Source organism: Sceloporus undulatus, chromosome 1 (assembly GCF_019175285.1).
Source record: "Sceloporus undulatus isolate JIND9_A2432 ecotype Alabama chromosome 1, SceUnd_v1.1, whole genome shotgun sequence".
Classification (NCBI taxonomy): Eukaryota; Metazoa; Chordata; class Lepidosauria; order Squamata; family Phrynosomatidae; genus Sceloporus; species Sceloporus undulatus.
In genome coordinates, this window is record NC_056522.1 from 263,162,704 (window position 1) to 263,180,392 (window position 17,689).

Genomic DNA, 17,689 nt, shown 5'->3' on the forward strand with positions numbered 1-17,689 from the left:
TAATAGAGACTAGCTCATTTGTTCTGGATATTTCTTTCACATGTTCAGTATTGGTGAGTACTGAACACTTTAATAGTTGTGGTATGTACAGTATGTGCACAGGATACCTAGAGAGCAGGAAGGTAAAACTATTTAGATAGGTGTGACGGAGATGAGAGATGGCCTTCTGGGTAATGCAACTGGATTAATGAAGATCTCTGGATGTAATTCCAATTCATAAGGAAAAATTACTTCTGATAAAGTCAGGAATTGATCTGGGTGTCAGAATAAAAAAGATTAATGTTGCCAAATAATTTGAAGAGCTACCTAGGGCAGACGTTGCTGCCTTCTTAAATGACCATATTAACTAAAGTGACCAAATTTTATATAGGAGCTCTCTCTGGAGAATTTTTTTCTGTATAGAGACCTGCCATAGGCTAGTGATGAAGAAAACAAGCAATAGATCAAGAGGTTCTCATGCTGATTCTTGCCTCTGCCATGAACTTGCTAGATAACCTTTGGCAAGTCACACTTGGTCTCTCCTACACCTTTCCCTCTGTTTTGGCATGATGACAGATGATAATACAGTGGAATGGTTAGGTCCTGGGGCCAATTTTTCCCCCTAGGACTCTCAGTGGGATACACACAGATTACCAAAGGGAAAAAAAAACAATCTGAAGGTAGCCTGAAGCTGACTTCCAGTTTTGAAAAACTGGTTTTTAAAAAATGGAAAACAGTGGGGTGGGGTGGAGGGCTTCAACCTATTTAAAAAGATTAATTGCTGTTCTTGAAGGCTTCCAGCAGAAGCAATTCACCATTTTTAGTCAGAAAAAAGGGTAGTCCAAATAGTTTGGAGTGGTCATAGGCTGCAGAGACACCCTCACATGCTGTATAGGGTTTCTGGAAAGTGGTTGTAATAATTACAACTAGATTGATGTACATTATGGACTTTATCACATCAGTCAGTAAATTGGAATTAAAGCAATTTTATTTTTTTGTTTTCCCATAATTATGGAATTGTAGCAAAAAAATTAAAAAAATATAAAAATAAAAAGGCACACATGCACTGAGCAGGGCATACATAGGTTGAAAGACAAGGTTCTGGAGCTGGTGTGGAAGGGACCAGGGATTACCAAAGCAGCACACTTGTGCAACTGCAGAGAAGTGTGATACTGAAAGTTTCCAAACCAGTATGTTCCCATTTGCTTTGCTAACATGTTTATTGTGAGAAAACAAGCTGGTGTGATAATGTCCTAAATGCTTGAAGGCACAATGCCACTGTTTAATATCAACATCTAAAATATCATGTCTCTTGGTCTGCACAATGAATGTGCTTTTCATTTCTAATGCTCAGGTGGCCTGTCTTTCCTGGTTTATTCTTCTTAAGCTTTGTAGCCTAGGTCATTTCTAGAACTGCTCTTCCTTGTCCTCCAGTATTTGCCTGCAGTGTAAATCTCTAAGCTCTTTTCCCACTTTTAAGTGGTATGTTTAATTACATTTACATGATGGTGTTCCACACCTCACTGATTACAGGACAATTAATTTCCTTGTTTCTTTTTATCTCAGACCACACATAGAGACAAATTTAGGTGTAGCTTAATTAGCTTTGTTTCTAATGGGTGGAATATGACGCTGAAATTTTGTTAAGTCAGCAGCAGTATAAAGATGCTTTTTGATAGCTTTAAGTGACACTTGACTATGAATATAAAGGATTGTTGGCTAGGAAAAGCAAGGGGACAGCAGATACTAACTTAATTGTAAGTGGAATTAAGTATGCCAGTTTGTGATTTTTTAAAAATGTCCATGGGTGGAACCATGGGTAAACAATTACTTGGGAGTAAGCACAGCTTGCCATGTTTGGAGTGGGTGGGAGGAGAGAATCAATGGCCCATCTCTTCATTCAGAATAGTTCCAACAAATACCTGATACTGAAACTGTGTGTGAAGATAAAATGGAAGGATAAGAAATTTGAAGGACTGTATTCCCATAGAGAGCCAGTGTGGTGTAGTGGTTTGAGCACTGTGATATGGCTCTGGAGACCAGGGTTCAAATCCCCACTTGGCCACGGAAACCCACTGGGTGACCTTGGGGAAGTTTCATTCTCTTTCCATCAGAGGGTGGCAATAGCAAACCTTTCTGAAGAAACTTCTGAAGAAGAAAGAAAACCCCATGACAAGGTCACCTTGTGGTTGCCATAACTCGGAAAAGCCTTGAAAGCACACAGCAACAGTTTTCCCATATCGATCTGACTATGGGCCCTATCGCATGGGCTTAATACAGCGGCTTATCTTTCCCAAAGTCAGTGCTAATTTGGGAGGCTGTCAGCCCCTATCACACAGAAATTGCCACTGAATCGCCACCTGGGTCCATCCCAGATGCAGACTGGGTTATCTAAGCTGCTTCCACAGCCATTTTTAGAAGTAGGAAGCTTCTGTGTTGAAGTTAGCACTGAATTCGGGAAAGGTAAGCCACTATTTTAACCCCATGCAGTAGGGTCCTATGTTTTGAGATCTTCTGGGGAGAATTTTCCCTCCGTTCCACCACCTTCACAGATATATCTGTGTGGTGGGAAAACTGGAGAGAGTCTTCTCAGTGGTTGCTCCCAGGCTCTGGCGGTCCTTTCTCAGAGAGGTTAGACATCATCCTCACTATCTGCACATTCATATGAAATAAAATATTTTTATTCCAGAAGGCATTTTGAGAAAGGATTTTTTGAGGAAAATGGGTCCTGTATAATACACATTTGTCTGTGATGTTGGAGATTATAAAATTAATAACCACATGTGCTGGTGTTGCAGATAGGCAGTGTCTATTTATAGATTGCATAGATAGATAGATTTATAGGTTGGTTTAACAAAATTGTGGGTAAACTAGACTGTATTAAACTGAAATAACATTGGTATTAATAGGAAATTTTGCATAAATGTGCATAAACAAGTTATCCAAAGTTGCCAGTTATGGAATGGAAATACAGTTTGGAACAATCATATATGTCAATTAGTTGTAGGAAAGATTAGAAGAAATAGCATTTCTTTGCAACTATTTTTTCTTCCTTCTGGAAGAGGAGTTACACCCATGGCCTTGGCCCACTAAAATATGTCTGGGAACCTGATGTTGCTTGGTCAGGCATTAGAAACATATTGAAAAAAAGAAAAGATGAGCCAAACATAATTGCTCCAAACCCAGGGAGCAAGTTTGAAGGATTTATGTTATGCAAGTTGGCAGAGATTCCTGCATGCTTGAAGAACTGAGCAGTACCAAGAGGGATCTGTATCTGACAACATCTCCATAAGCCATGAGTTGCTCTCCATGGATTAAATTTATAATGTACATTCTGATACTGTGGGACCTTTGAAGAAAACATTGCAGCTGATCTTCTCTTCTTAAAAAAGTATTATTCTTCCAATTCCAGCTAGCTATTTCCTCTAAGCAGGGCATTCTACTCTCCTCCCAGTTATATTTTTACTTTCCAAATATAACTTTTCATTCCATGTCTAGTGAGTGTGCGTATTCCTTGTGCTTTGGAGACACAAGGCAGGGTGTGTGTGTCTTAAGAATTTTTCATGTTTTTATTGAAAACCTTGAGGTTTGTCCCCCTAAACATGTTACTACTTCCTGGCTAGGTCTCTTTGGTTCTGTTTTGGCCACAGTCCTCCAAGCACTCACTTCCTGAGTTTGTATTAGAAGGAGTGATGTAGCATGGCAACAGATGACTTCTTTCATTATGTACATACCACCTCTTTATCCCAAGGGCAAGACAAGAGTGAAATTTTACAATGTAATTATATCTGTTAGTGCTGATGAGACAGATTAAAAGTGCAGAGTGCACATGCAGGAGCTGTAGTCCATAAAAGTAACCTTCCCAAGTTATGGTTGTTAACAGGAGAATGTGTACGTCTTTTTAAGTGTGGATGGGGAGAGTGATCAGAAGGGGAAAGTCATGATAAAGCTCACAGACTCAGAGGATAATGTAGGTGAAAAAGAAAATGGAAGAAAATCTACATTGGCTGACTATAATACACAGTGCAGCATGGAACAATACCATTTTGTACAGTAGGAATGTGCTTAGCTTAACTACCTTGAAGGTACCAGATCCTGTCTGATCTTGGAAGCCAAACAGGATCAGGCCTGGTTAGTGCTTGGAAAGGAGACTGTCAAGGAATACCAGTTACTGTCAGCTATATTTCAGAGGGAGGCAATTGCAAAGTATCTTTGAATGTTATTCCTTATCTAAGAAAATGACATGAATTTCATGCTATAAGTTGACAGCTGACCTGAAAGCTCATACACATACACAGGGGAACATACTGCTCTTTTTTACATAGTTTAGATGAGATTAGAGCCCTTACTTCTACAATTTATTCTGTGCATACCACATACCTTCCCTCAAGATTCTGCCTCTGCTATGGTCATAATGAGTTACTGCACACTTTAGGTACCAAAATCTCATGAAATGATGTTCCCTTTTCTCTATTGCTGGACAGTGCATATTTTTGGTGTGGACTATGGATATTGGCCATGGATTCTGATTAAGCTCTAATTTATGACATGATCAGAGATGGGATCCCACCTTGCACACAGTCACTTCTTGTTCTGGATCCTTTTCTCTTTGGAGGCTATGTGTTTCCTGTATCCCATGCAGTCAGGGTGGACCAGATATCCTCCTTTTCCTTGACACATCCTACATTTCATCCTTCTGTCCAGGAGGAATCCCAAAATGTCTTCCATTTTGAACATGACCAAGAAGCATATTTATATTTATATGAGTATTTTTAGTTGTTATTTTGTAAAGTCCTACATTTTTATTGAATGTCCTATTTTTGCAGTGTGTTCTCCTCCTTTGCAGCTGACCATCCTACATGCAGTGGAACCACAGTATAACTGTGTTAATCACAAACCCACAAAGAATAAGCTTCATAAAGACCTCCATGAGGTTCTGCATCCAGTGGATAATCTACCTCCACATGGCAACCTTGTGTCAGCATGTGTTAAATTTTCATGTTCAACAATTACAATTTTGTCATGCAACCCACAGGGGCACATCAGCAGCAGAAACTGAAGGGTCTTGAAATGTTCAGGCTCCCACCTATTTGCTTATGTCAATGTGGTTTCTTTCCCCTTTCATTCCTCTTGCAACTTTTTTTTATTCATTTTGTTCTCCAAGGGCTCAGGCCAGTGTATTTTTTCAGTCTGGAAGAATGAGTACGAATTGAGTACTGGGCCTAGAGAATCCAGCTGAAAGTTCTGCTCCTTTGATTTATGAGCAGGAAGAAGTGGTGAGCAATAGCAAAGCAATGCCAAGTGTTTTCTTGAGAATCATCCTCTCATTTTGTTAATGGTCACTGTGCCTTATACCAATAAACTGCTGTTGTAAAATAACAGTTATAAGTTATTATAAATAGCATTCCCCCTCTTCTGTACATCTTTCCCTAGATTTTTAAAAAAAGAATAGCTTGTATATTTTGCCATGCAGTGATTCAGATACAGACATAGCTAAGAAGTTCTGCTGTTGCCCTTAGAAACTGGGGTATGCAGAAGTTTAAAATGTGGCTGAAAAACACTTCTGACTCATCGTGTGGAAAGACTCACAAGACTCAGGCTGCATCCGCACTGCAGAAATAATCCAGTGTGACACCACTTTAACTGCCATGGCTCAGTGCTATGGGATTCTGGGATTGCAGTTTGTTGTGGCACCAACGTCTGACAGAAAATACTAAATGTCTCACAAAACTGCAATTCTGAGAACTCCATAGCATTGAGCCATGGCAACTAAAGTGGTGTCAAACCAGAATATTTCTACAAAGCAGATGCAGCCTCATTGTATGGAAAGATCCTCAGACTAATCTCCCCAGGACTTGTGGGGGCAAGTTAACTGAATCTGTAACTTTCCACGTGAAAGTAGCAGTTAGAGGCACACACAAAAAGCCTTGGCGGGAGGGCAAAGCTTTGGAATCAGATTTTGGGAAGTTGCACAGTTTAGAGTATTGACTCAACCCGCTCTATTCTCTTGTGCATCACCCCCTCCCTATCAACCTGCAGCTTTGTGGCAGGGTTTAAATAGGATCCTTGTGAGGAGGGGCAGTGTGATGAGAGAGGAGGGAAGTTATACAAAAGCAGCTCCCTTTGCCCCTTATGGATATTGTCATGCTTTTCACTCAGACAGACACTGAGCCATCACATGGGCTGGGGTTGAGTGCTCAAACTCAGAGGCCTGATTGGTCAGGGGCTCCTTTTTTGAAAGCCTTAGGTGTCCCTGGCAACGGGAAGCAGGTCAGCCATACTTTCCTGGCCTCCCAGAGAAGTCGGTGCAGCCGAAGAGGAGAAAGATCAGCAGCACTGTAAGAGGCGGCCAGACATCCTTCAGGTACCTTAGAGGCTGGGTGATTATATATATATATATATATATATATATATATATATATATATATATCTGGAGTCAGATCAAACTTTGGTATGCGTGTATATGTGTTTGTGTGAGCACAAGTGTGTGCATGTGCTAAAAGTATTTTCAAGTGAAATATTGTCATTTGTATAAAATCCACACCTAATCCTCTTGCTTAGAGCATCAGACTATGCATCCCTGATCTTTTTATGGGACGTTTTTCATGGGACTGGGAGTTGCACTCTTGGGAACTGAACCTCTGGCGAAAAACCTGTGGAAATAATGATTACGCCTGACAATTATTCTACACATGCAGGGAGGCAAGCTGTGGCCCTGTCTCCGGGATTCTGTCTCATAATTCATCAAAAATTAAAATGTGTGAATCATATTTCAGTTATCATGGGGTTCATGTATGTCTAGGCAGGTGCCTACTAGTGTCTTTCAAAAGGAGCATTGTAAGTGGAATTCGATAGAGAAAACACAGAATCTGAGGCACATATACTTCACTGGAAGTAACACCATTGATTTCAGCTTAGTTTGAAGTTATTTCTGATGGAAATTTTAAAACAAATAAATTTTCCCTAAATTGGAGGATATCAGTGTACCCAGAAATATGGGTAAGTAAGGTTACTGGTGAGCCTGCATGTTGTAGTGGTTTGAGTGTTGAACTCCAACTCCAACTAGGAGTTTGAATTCGACCAGGGTTTGAATCACTCTTGGCCATGTAAACTCACTGGGTGACCTTGAGCAAGTCACTCTCTCACCTTGGAGGATGGCAAGGGCAAACCCCCTCTAAAGAAACTTCCCAGGACAAACTCATGACAGGATTGCCAAAGTCAGAAAGGCATACAACAACAACAACAAAGGGGCAAACTAGACTATAAGGTGAGCTACAGAGGGGCAGCCTCATGGATTTATGTACACACATTCCTTGGTGTAGTGGTTTGAGTGTTGGACTATGACACTGGAAACCAGGGTTTGATCCCCAACTCAGCCATGAAACCCACTGGGTGACCTTGCTCAAGTCAATTGCTCTCAGCCACAGGGGAAAGCCATGACAAACCTCCTCTGAACAAATCTTGCCAAGAAAATCTCATGATAGGTTCGCCATGTTGGAAATTACTTGAAGACACACAACACCAACAAATTCCCTATTAATAAACATCCGAGGGGGCAGTCTGATGCTTTCAGTCTGCTCTTGGTAGTAAGAAAGAGGGAGGGGGAGCTAGAACTGGTACGAAATTGACCCTGGATTGTTAAAACAAATGACAACAGCATAAGGAGGTGCATGACTTCTAAAACAATCTTCTGCCTTCAACTCTAGACAGAGACCTGTCAGAACAAAGCTGTTTTCTGAGCCCCTTCAGGCCAGGAGAACGGTGGAGGAGGGAATTACACCGTTAAAGCAAGGATAAAAAGTGCTGGCTAAGGAGAAGTGCACGTTATAAAGAAAGTGTGTGGAGTGCAGCCCTGTAGAAATGTGAGAGTTAATTGCAGGAAAGGTCATTAAGTGCAAAGTTGCAGTATTATGGAATTGCAAGCCAACTGAAGAGTCCAGCAATTGCCTTGAAGGTAAAAACCAGTCTGATTTGCTTCTCCTTATTTTAGCAGTTCCTTGTTCTTAGTAATGCTGGATTGCACTCTTATGTGCAATTCAAGCAGTGTTGCCTTTGTTTTGGGTGGGGTGGGTTACATGTGAAGGGTTTATTGGTCTGCAGTTGTAGAACATGACTACCCGGTTTATTCAGTCATTTGGGCTAGTTCCCAGAGAACAACAGGGTCTGTAATACTAAGTGTTCATTTTCAAGAGGTTATGCCAGCAGTTGCAATACACTTGTATGATCAGCTTCTTGTTCCAAACCCTGAGAAATCTTGCCTAATCACAATGCTTGCAAGTAGTACATAGCAGGAGTGGACAACTGTATTCCTCCAGATGTTGTTGGACTGCAACCTCTTTGAGCCTTAGCAAGCAAAGCCAATTGTGAAGGAGTCATAATTGAGCAACAATTGGAGGACCACAGTTGCCTAGCCTAGACAGATTCCAGAGTTCCTCCCTTGTTTGGTGTGAGGTTTATTTATTTATTTATTTATTTATTTATTTATTTAAATTAGTGGTCAGGAATATTTGGAGCTTTGAAAGCTTTTGTACTTAGACAATGATATTACACAGTTTGGACTCTCTCTCTCTCTCTCTCTCTGTGTGTGTGTGTGTATTCAGTGTTCTCTACAAGAGTATAATGTACCTTTTTGATGATGAATAGAACCATTCTAGACCAAGTCAATTGCTGAAGGTGGGGACAGTATAATTCATTGGAGTGAGCACCAGTATTTCTACATGTATGCATTTAATGCAAACCTTTGGCATGCAGTCCACTATTAACTCTATTCCCAGCTGCTGATACAGAAATGTTAAAAAAGCAACTGGCCTCAATTTCTTTCCACAGGACTGATACATGTCCTCACACACACATATCCAAGGTGGGTGGGGCAAAATAACAACAATAAATATTGTTGTCAAAGCATTAGTGCAATACAACATGACTCTGCAACCACTTTTGAATAATGAGCCATCAGCCAAACACAGTACCGTGGATGCAGAATCTCTCCCTTACAATCTAAAATGAAACACAGGAGAAAATGGCAGGGAAAGAGGATAAGGAGGAAAGAGTATGGCACTCTTTCAGTTTCAATGACATAGAGCTTGGTTACCAGCCTACTTGAAATAAGGCAAAGGTAGGGAAACTTTGGCCCTCCATATGTTTTGGACTTCAGTTCCCATCTGTCCCACACAGCACAAGCAAATTTAAGATATTCTGGAGTTAGCAGTTCAAAACATCTGGAGGGCCAAATGGTTCTCGTCCTCTGTTGTACAGCATGAGAAGTAGTGGTGTGAAACTGTTGTGATACCTAAGTTATTGGTTTACTTTTCATAGAAGGCATAGAAGACTTTTGTGTTAGTGCACTGAACTGTTACCTGCATGAATTCAGGCCATCCAAAGAAGTGCCACAGCATTTTTTTGTTAAAATTTCTTCCTTTGAAATTTATATAATATGAAAGGTGAGCATTTAATTTGGATGGAATGAAGATTGTTATTTGTAATCGTGCTCTTTGTTTGGCTGATATAACTCCTACAAGTAATTACAGCAATCATAGTATGGCTAGTAATAAACTCACTTCAACAGTTAAATGATGATGTAGGATATGAATTATTCATAATAACACTCAGAGCAAGGGTCAGGTGCAGTGATACGTAAAATGAGACTATGATTGTCAATGATTGACTTGCAAGGCTGGAGAAAAACTAGTTAATTTCAAGTTACCAAAGTATGGTATTATAACCTTTTAAAAACATCTGTTTGGTGGGATGTGTTGTAACTATGTTCAAGTGTGGAGCAAAGCAAGCATTGCTTCAATAGTGGTCATTCTTTGCTTGAAAGGTTATCTTTATCTCTGCAAGTACTTTGCAAAATAATCCCTTACATTCCATAAATGTTCTTTCCAGTGCAATCCTGTTTGTTGTGAGTTAAATAGATTTTTCAAAGTCATATATATGAAAAGTGAGGAATTTCAAGATTGTGTAATCCAGTAATGAAGGAGTAACAAATAATCACATAAACTTTTAGGTGGAATGCAGATAGTAAGGGCTGTCATTTTTCAAAGGCAGTCATTCTGAATAACACAGTGTACTGTTCCCTCTCATTTCTTAAATCCAGGATTTCATTGGTTGCACAAATATTTGTGCTAGTTGTTCACAGTCAAACACGGAGACAGCTTTCATTTCTACTGGTTCATCTTCCAGCACGTTCTCCCTTGCAAGAGATTTATGGAATCCAAATCATAAAGTAGTGTTGCTGCTTTTAGAAAGTTTGTTCCTTCTATATTTGATAAAAGATTGTTAGAAATTGTACTACTGCTGTTTGTACAATGTGATTAAGTGTTTATTTGGAGCTAAGTACTACTGCATTCAACAACACTGATTTCCTTAGTGAATGTTCTTATGTTTGTAGCATGAAAGTATCTGCTTCTAAAAATAACATTTTAAATAAACTTCCATTATTACACCTAACCAAACTGAACTGTTTACTTGGTATCACTGCTGGCAGGTACACTCCCAATTAATGCTCTGTCATCCCACTTTTTCAGCTGCTTTTCATGTGTCCCAGTTTCCTTCTCCTCTTCCCACTCTACCTTTTGTCTTCAGCTTATTTCAATTGCTGCAAACTGAGTTCAAAGCACAATAGTAATTTGTATTCAGTTAATTCAGCAGGAGAGAAAAAGAAAAAGGTTCAGGCAACAGCAAAATGCTGCAACCTCTTCTAATATGCCTGTTTTTCTCATTATTAACTTTTGTCATGTTGAACACACTATGATGTTGATTTGCCACACATGTCCCAGTTTCCATCTGTGAACTATCTTTTTTTAAAATACATATCTTTAACCAACTTTAACCTACAATGATGTTGCGGGGGGGGGGGGGGGTAAATCAGGATGTAATAGTAGATCACTGGGTAATTTGCAACAGGTGGAAGGGGGTTCTGATTTCCAACTTTTAAGCCAAACAGGAACAACTATTTTTCTCAACCATACTAGGTTACTATGAAGAAAAGGCAATACTGCTGGGTAAAGATGAGGGGAGCAGGAAAGGGAGAAGACCACATTGTGGATGGATAGTCAAGGAATCCTGACCCTGAGTTTGCAAGACTTGAGCAGGGCTTTTAATAGCATTGTCTGTTGGAGATCTCTCATTCATAGGGTTGAATCAATTCAAATGCACCTTCATGGCACATAAGACACACCCAGCAAAATATGTACATTTATAATTAATGAACAGGATGTCTTTGGGTATTTTCTAAGCCTAAGAACCTGTTTCAAAATAAGAACTGAATGGAATTCACAGTCCTTTCACATAAATCTCTACTCCTATATACCTTCATTTTGCTTCTTTTGTACTGTTGGGAAAGACCGAGCTTCCATGTGTTCCAGCCAGCATAACCCAATTATCAGGTATCTTGGGAGCAGTAGTCTAAAAGATTTGGAAAGCATCAGGTTGGAGAGGTGTGTCTTATTAAATAGAACTGAAGGAGCTTAATAAATTGAGCGCACCCTAGCATTGCACTGAATTTTCATGAGGATGATTTGTTTTCTTGGGCATGTGAAGGTGTTCATGAAAAAATCCTTACCTCCATTGTTTCACACTCTTTCCCCCCCCCCATGTTTTTTGTGCAGCCTTTGTTCCCACATTCTACTGACACACAGAATGAGGGGAAGTGGGAACTCATCCCTTCTGCTGAGACTATCAGGCTGATATTTCAACACATGGTGATGTTTACTCACACAGCCATCTGATTTTATGTGTGGAAAGAAAAAACAGCCACATTTGGGTGTGCCACAACATGCATTACTTGTAATGGGATGCATATTTGGGTAGACATCCAAATGTGATCTTTAGCCTGAAAGTGTGATCCAGGCATGTTAACTCAGAAATATGTCCAACTGAACTTGGTGGCCTTTACATCTAAGTAAACTGGCTTCAGGGGCTGGCCAGCATAATGTACTGGTTTAAGTGTTGGATTAGGACACCAGAGTTCGAATCCCTGCTCAGCCATGGAAGCCAACTGGGTTACCTTGGGCAAGTCACACTCTTCCAGTCTCAGAGGGAGGCCAAGACAAACCCTCTCTGAACAAATCTTGCCAAGAAAATTCCATGACAGGTTCATCTTAGGGTTGCCAACAGTCAGAAATGTCTTGAAGGCAAACAATAAAATTGGCTTCATATTACTCTGTTAGCCTTCTGTGATGAACTGCTTTTTTTCCACCTACACATATTCCTCTCCACAGCCCCTGAAAGTATCTCTAATAGGAAATTCATCGTTGCTTAATCTTTTCATCGTTAACAGCAGTACATGACGTAATCTACAAAACTATGTTGCAGACTCCACCTTCTGCACCTGAACTTTCTATAGCTACAGCACTTCAAGTCCTAACAGGCATTCTTGGCATCTGTTCCAGACTCAAGCATTGGGCGAGCTTAGCAGTTTGGTCATCCAGTTTCCAATGTCTTCCAGGTCAGAGAACTGTAAACCACATGACAACTCATTCCTAAATCTCGACTCTGAATGTGAAACGTGTTGCTGCTGCTTCCTAGAAAGGTAAACAAGGATAAGAACATTCTGCTTTATATCGTGACCAGGAGCAGTTAGGTAACAAAGGTAGCACACCTGCAAATCTTCATGGGTTTTAATTACATTTCCTTGCATGCATGTCCATTTCCCTTGCTGGAATGAGATTTTTAATACTTAATTATAATACTTTAAAACAATTTAAAGGCACAAAAATAATCAGTATGGTACAAACAGGTAATTCCTGGTCATTCTCCTAGTAGAAATGTTTCAGTCTGAGGTGTATTCTAACGTATCCATAATGGAGAGTTACTTTCAGTCAGGACACATTTTGTCTGCTCTGGCTTTACATCTGTATGTTGATGTACATATCTGTGTCAGAGGACACACATAAGGTTACCAGAGTGAAAGCCAGAGAGGGCTCCTGTGCCTTTCTTGGTTGTATAGAAGAGAAAATTTCAGCTAGTGTTACTTATTACTGGGTTACCTGAGAAACGATACCTGCTGAAATGTCCTCTTTTACACAACTATTATAAGTACGAAAGACCTCCAGTTTTCTATCTGGCAACCCTAAATAATCAGGAGTATTGAAATTGCACATTAGCAGTTAACATCTGGACAGTGGAACATAAGTCACCCACTCATTGTCTTTCTCACTGAGAATCTTGGATTTCTGTTTCGTCTGTTTTTGACATATGAGTGGCCATCCGGGGTGACCATATGCCATAACTGCACAAGAGGACAAGGCACCACAAAATGCAGGACATTCAAGAAAAATTACAAAATAAAAGCTAAAAACCTTCATATCAATTTAAAAATGCATGCTTCTTAGTCCTGCTCAAAATGGAGGGCATTTTGAAATTCATCCTGAAGAGAAAGCTTAAAATGTAGGACATGCCCTTGAAAAGGAGGATGCCTGGTCACCCTGGTGGCCATCCTAATTTTGTAGTCATGAGTAAACACCAGGGAGGAAAGTGCAACTGTGTTGTAATCGGTAAAACACTGCTGGTTCCTGCTTGTAGTTGTTAGCGAGAAATAATGTTTTCAACCAATTTCCCTTTTTCTAATTTAACCCTCCCCATCTGATCGAAGAACAGTGCAGGCACTTGAATAGGAACAGAGTAAGGGAAAGTGTGAGAGCACTGAAGGGCTGTTGGTGCTGCTACCCATTTAGTCAATGTAGGAGCTAATCAGATGGCTGTGACACCAAGTGATTGCTGTAGTAAATTGATCTATGATTGGCAGTCCTCTGCTGGGGCCTCTCCTGCTTCTCTTGATTAGAAAGAGATGGAGTGTTCCCGGGTTGTTGCTTTTTTCCCTCCTGCAACTGGACAGAAAGTCTAATTTTTAAAAGACAAGACTGCAGATTAAAAGAATGAATAATGTAAAAATGGCTATGGAAAAAACAAACACTCAGAGTAAGACTCAAAGGGAGAAAGGGAAATCAGAATGCCTGTAACTACTACCTGAATTACAGCTTTCTTTATAGCAGAGAGAAATCTGTCAGAGTACAAAATATCCTGCGTAGAAATTACGAATTTTAAGTGAACTATTCTTTCTGCAAAATATAGCTACTTTTAGAAATACATCATATTGTACCTGTCCTCTATTGCGCTAACTGGGCAGTAGTTTTCATTAGGAAACTCTATGGGGGATAAGGTTAACAGCAGCTGCAGTCCAAATCTACACTTTTCTTATGGTTGTTGTAACTAAAGGAAAAGATACAGTATTAGAAGACTTGGCAATGAATTGCCTATCCTATACCATGTGCAGTTTGTTTAGTTCTTTAACATGTTTATATGTCATGCAGCTGGTAAATAGTGTAGGGGTAGATTGAAAATATCTGCTATTGCTAAATTTAATGTTAGTTTTCTATATTTATATTTTCTTTCCCATGCCACAGCCATTAAAGCCCTTCATAAGAAACTTGACCTGTCTTTGTTGTATCTTTGTTGCTTTGAGTATTTCACAATGCAAAGTGGCAGTATATCATATTGACAATAACGAATCTATAAAGGTATTGTAATAAGTATTGAAAAATATCCCCTGCAATTAGTAATGTGGCTCTGTTGCTTATTTTCAATATAATTGTGCCCTGCAATGGGTTGTAGGAAGAAGAGCCTCAGAACTAGCAGGTGTAGTGGTTTGAGCATTAGACTATGACTCTGGAGAACAGAGTTCAAATCCCCACTCTGGCACAAAAAACCCACTGAGTGACCTTCAGCAAATCATAGGTCCAAAACACACTGCAAAAATAATTCAGTTTGAGACTGCTTTAACTGCACTGTCTCAGTGCTAGGGGATCCTGGGAATTGTGGTTTATTGTGGCACAAGGGCTCTCTGAAACACAAGGATAAATGTCTCACAAAAGTACAGTTCTCAGAATTCCCTAGCATTGAGCCAGGGCAATTAAAGCAATCCCAAACTGGACTATTTCTGCAATGTGTTGTGATCCATACTCTCTCAACCTCAGAGGAAGCAAAGGCAATCCCCCTCTGAACAAATCTTGCCAAGAAAACTCTATAATGTAGATTCACCTTAGGATCACCATAAGTTGGAAATAACTTGAAGGCACACAATAACAGCAACAAAGGAGGGATTCAAACACTACTGTTTTCCTTCTATTACAGCACTATAAGACAGTCTTCTTGTTTTAAATGGCCTTGAGTTGACTTCAACCCATGGCGAGCCTGTGGATGAGACATCTGCAAGACTCCTATCCTCTACTTCCCTGCTCAGGTCCTGCAGGCTGAGGCCCATGTCCTTTCTGATTGAGTCTAACTATCTGACATATAGTTGTCCCCTCTTTTTAATGCCTTCAGCGTTTCCTAGAATCATTGCCTTTTCTAATGGTTCATTATTCTTCATGATTTGGCCAAAGTACAACAGCCTTAGTTTAGTTATCCTGGCTTCCATGGATCATTGGGGCTAATATGATCTAAAACCCATTTGTTTGTCTTCTTGGCTGTCCATGGCATCCTCAATCTACATTCTCCAAATTCACCCAGCAGTAACTTCTTGAAAATATGGGAAGCTCTGCTCCACATGCACTACCTCCACATCTCTGTAGAGAATAGATCTGGTCAAAGTGCTGTTCTGTAGATGTAACTCCAATCAGCCCTGGCCAGATTAGCTTGGGAACACTTGTGAAGGCGAGTTTTCCACTTGTTTCACTATCCATGGAACCATGGCTAGGACTTTCAGTCTGATCAAAAGATGCCTCACGTCCTTGTAGTCCCTTGGAAAAGGACTATAACACTAAGAATTCCACAGCCAACATGACTGGCAAGCACAGGGGCTTGGGTATGCTGGGAGTTGTAGATTAGGATGAAGTTTATTTCCAAGAAAATACTGTTAGGACTGCAACATTAGGCTGTATGCACTCTTTCCCAGGAGTTAGCCACACTGAATAAAATGAACCCCATACCTCGCAAAACACAGTGAAACTTATTTCCAAGTTAACATGCATACTTATATTTAGTACTTAGAAATGAACTTCCTTCTGTCTAATTACTCAGAGGTAAGTCCCACAGCAGCAACAGTTTGCCACCATAGCCTTGCTGCTGGGGCCAGGTTACCTAGAGCAGAGCTTGTGCTGTCAGCTGGTGAGTGGGGGAACATCTAAGTGCACCCCATTATTGTTTCACCCAAAGCAGACCACATCCACCACCCCATCCTTGGTACACTGTTGCCTTGACCCCTCTGGGTTTCTTAGACTACCCTTTTTAGAAGGAGGGACAAATTTCCTAGAAGCCCACAGAAGAGACAATTTAACTATAAATAGACTGCAGCAAGGAACACTGTTTAAAAGTGGGGGATGGCAACTGTTTTTCAATGCCAGAAGTAAACTTTTGGCCTCATCTTTGTTTTAGATTTGTTTTCAGCAATCTGTACTATCCCCTAAGGGTCCTTAGGGCAGAACATTGGCTCTGGATCTCCCACCTCCTAATTTATGAAGGGGGTGACTTCAATACCTATAGTGTGTCTGAATAAAACTGACATATGCATAGGGTGTGGCACCTGGAGGGGGGGGATGACTTCACTTGGCAAGTACTGAATTGCCCATAAATCTTTGCATGAGCAGATCCTTCCATCGAACATAAATCTGCACCATACACAGATGCTTGTGAAAACTTAGTACAGAAGAATATTTGGAACTGTAATTCAATCAAAGGTTAACAAAGGGTGTTTTTTAAAAAAAAGTATACAGCCACCTCTCAAGATGAATTTCCCACACAGATGTCTCTTCCTGTAGAAACCTTGTGAAACTGGTATATGTCATGTGTGATTTAAGCACTTGTCTAATTCACTGCTTCCAGAAGTGGTAGGAAGTAACAATGGGTGGTGGCTTCCCACTGCAGGTACAAACTGGATGTGTGTGCATTCATCTATCCTGTACCTCAAAGCTTTCTTTCTTCTTACACTGTATTAATTTTTCAGTGCTATTTCCCCCTCAGGCTTATAAGAGGTGCAGCCTTCTTATGGGTAGCCCGGTTTGGGAATCTCTTCATTTTATACTTTTGACTTGTGTACTAGTGATAATCACTGATCTGGACTGGAAGCCAACAACTGCTGAGTCTCTCCTGGCTCGGCAAAACAACACCTCCTCACTCTGCCCTTGAGCAAGCTGCTCAGTTGTGTTGTGCTCCTTCTTACTCACCCACATCAAATATGAGTACATAGTACTCCACAGTGCAGATTAGCTAATGAGAAACTTGTGAAAATACTTTGATGATTACAAACACAGTATACATGCTAACTAGTGTGTAAACCTGCAGATGAATTAGGAACAGCCATTGCAAGAGGAAAGAGTCTGGCTTTATTATGGATGCTCCATCCACTACTTAATTATAAGCACCATCCCACTTTATCTTTTCATTGCTCAGTATTCTGTATACTGAAGGTCAAAACTGTGCTGCAAGCAGGATGTAAGAGGCAACAGATAATTTCCTTTTATAAATAGATGCTCCTGTAATAATTGCAGGTGCCACTGTACTGTGTTGTTGTTGTTGTTCTTGTTGTTACCTTCTGGATGTTCCTGACACAAGCCTGGCTGCCATGTTTTGAACCAGCTGTAGTTTCCGAACCAGGTACAAGGGTAGTCCCATGTAGAGCGCATTACAGAAGTCAAGGCGTGAGGTTACCAGCGCGTGCACAACTGTCTCGAGATCCCTTACTTCCAGAAAAGGGCGCAGCTGGCGTATCAGC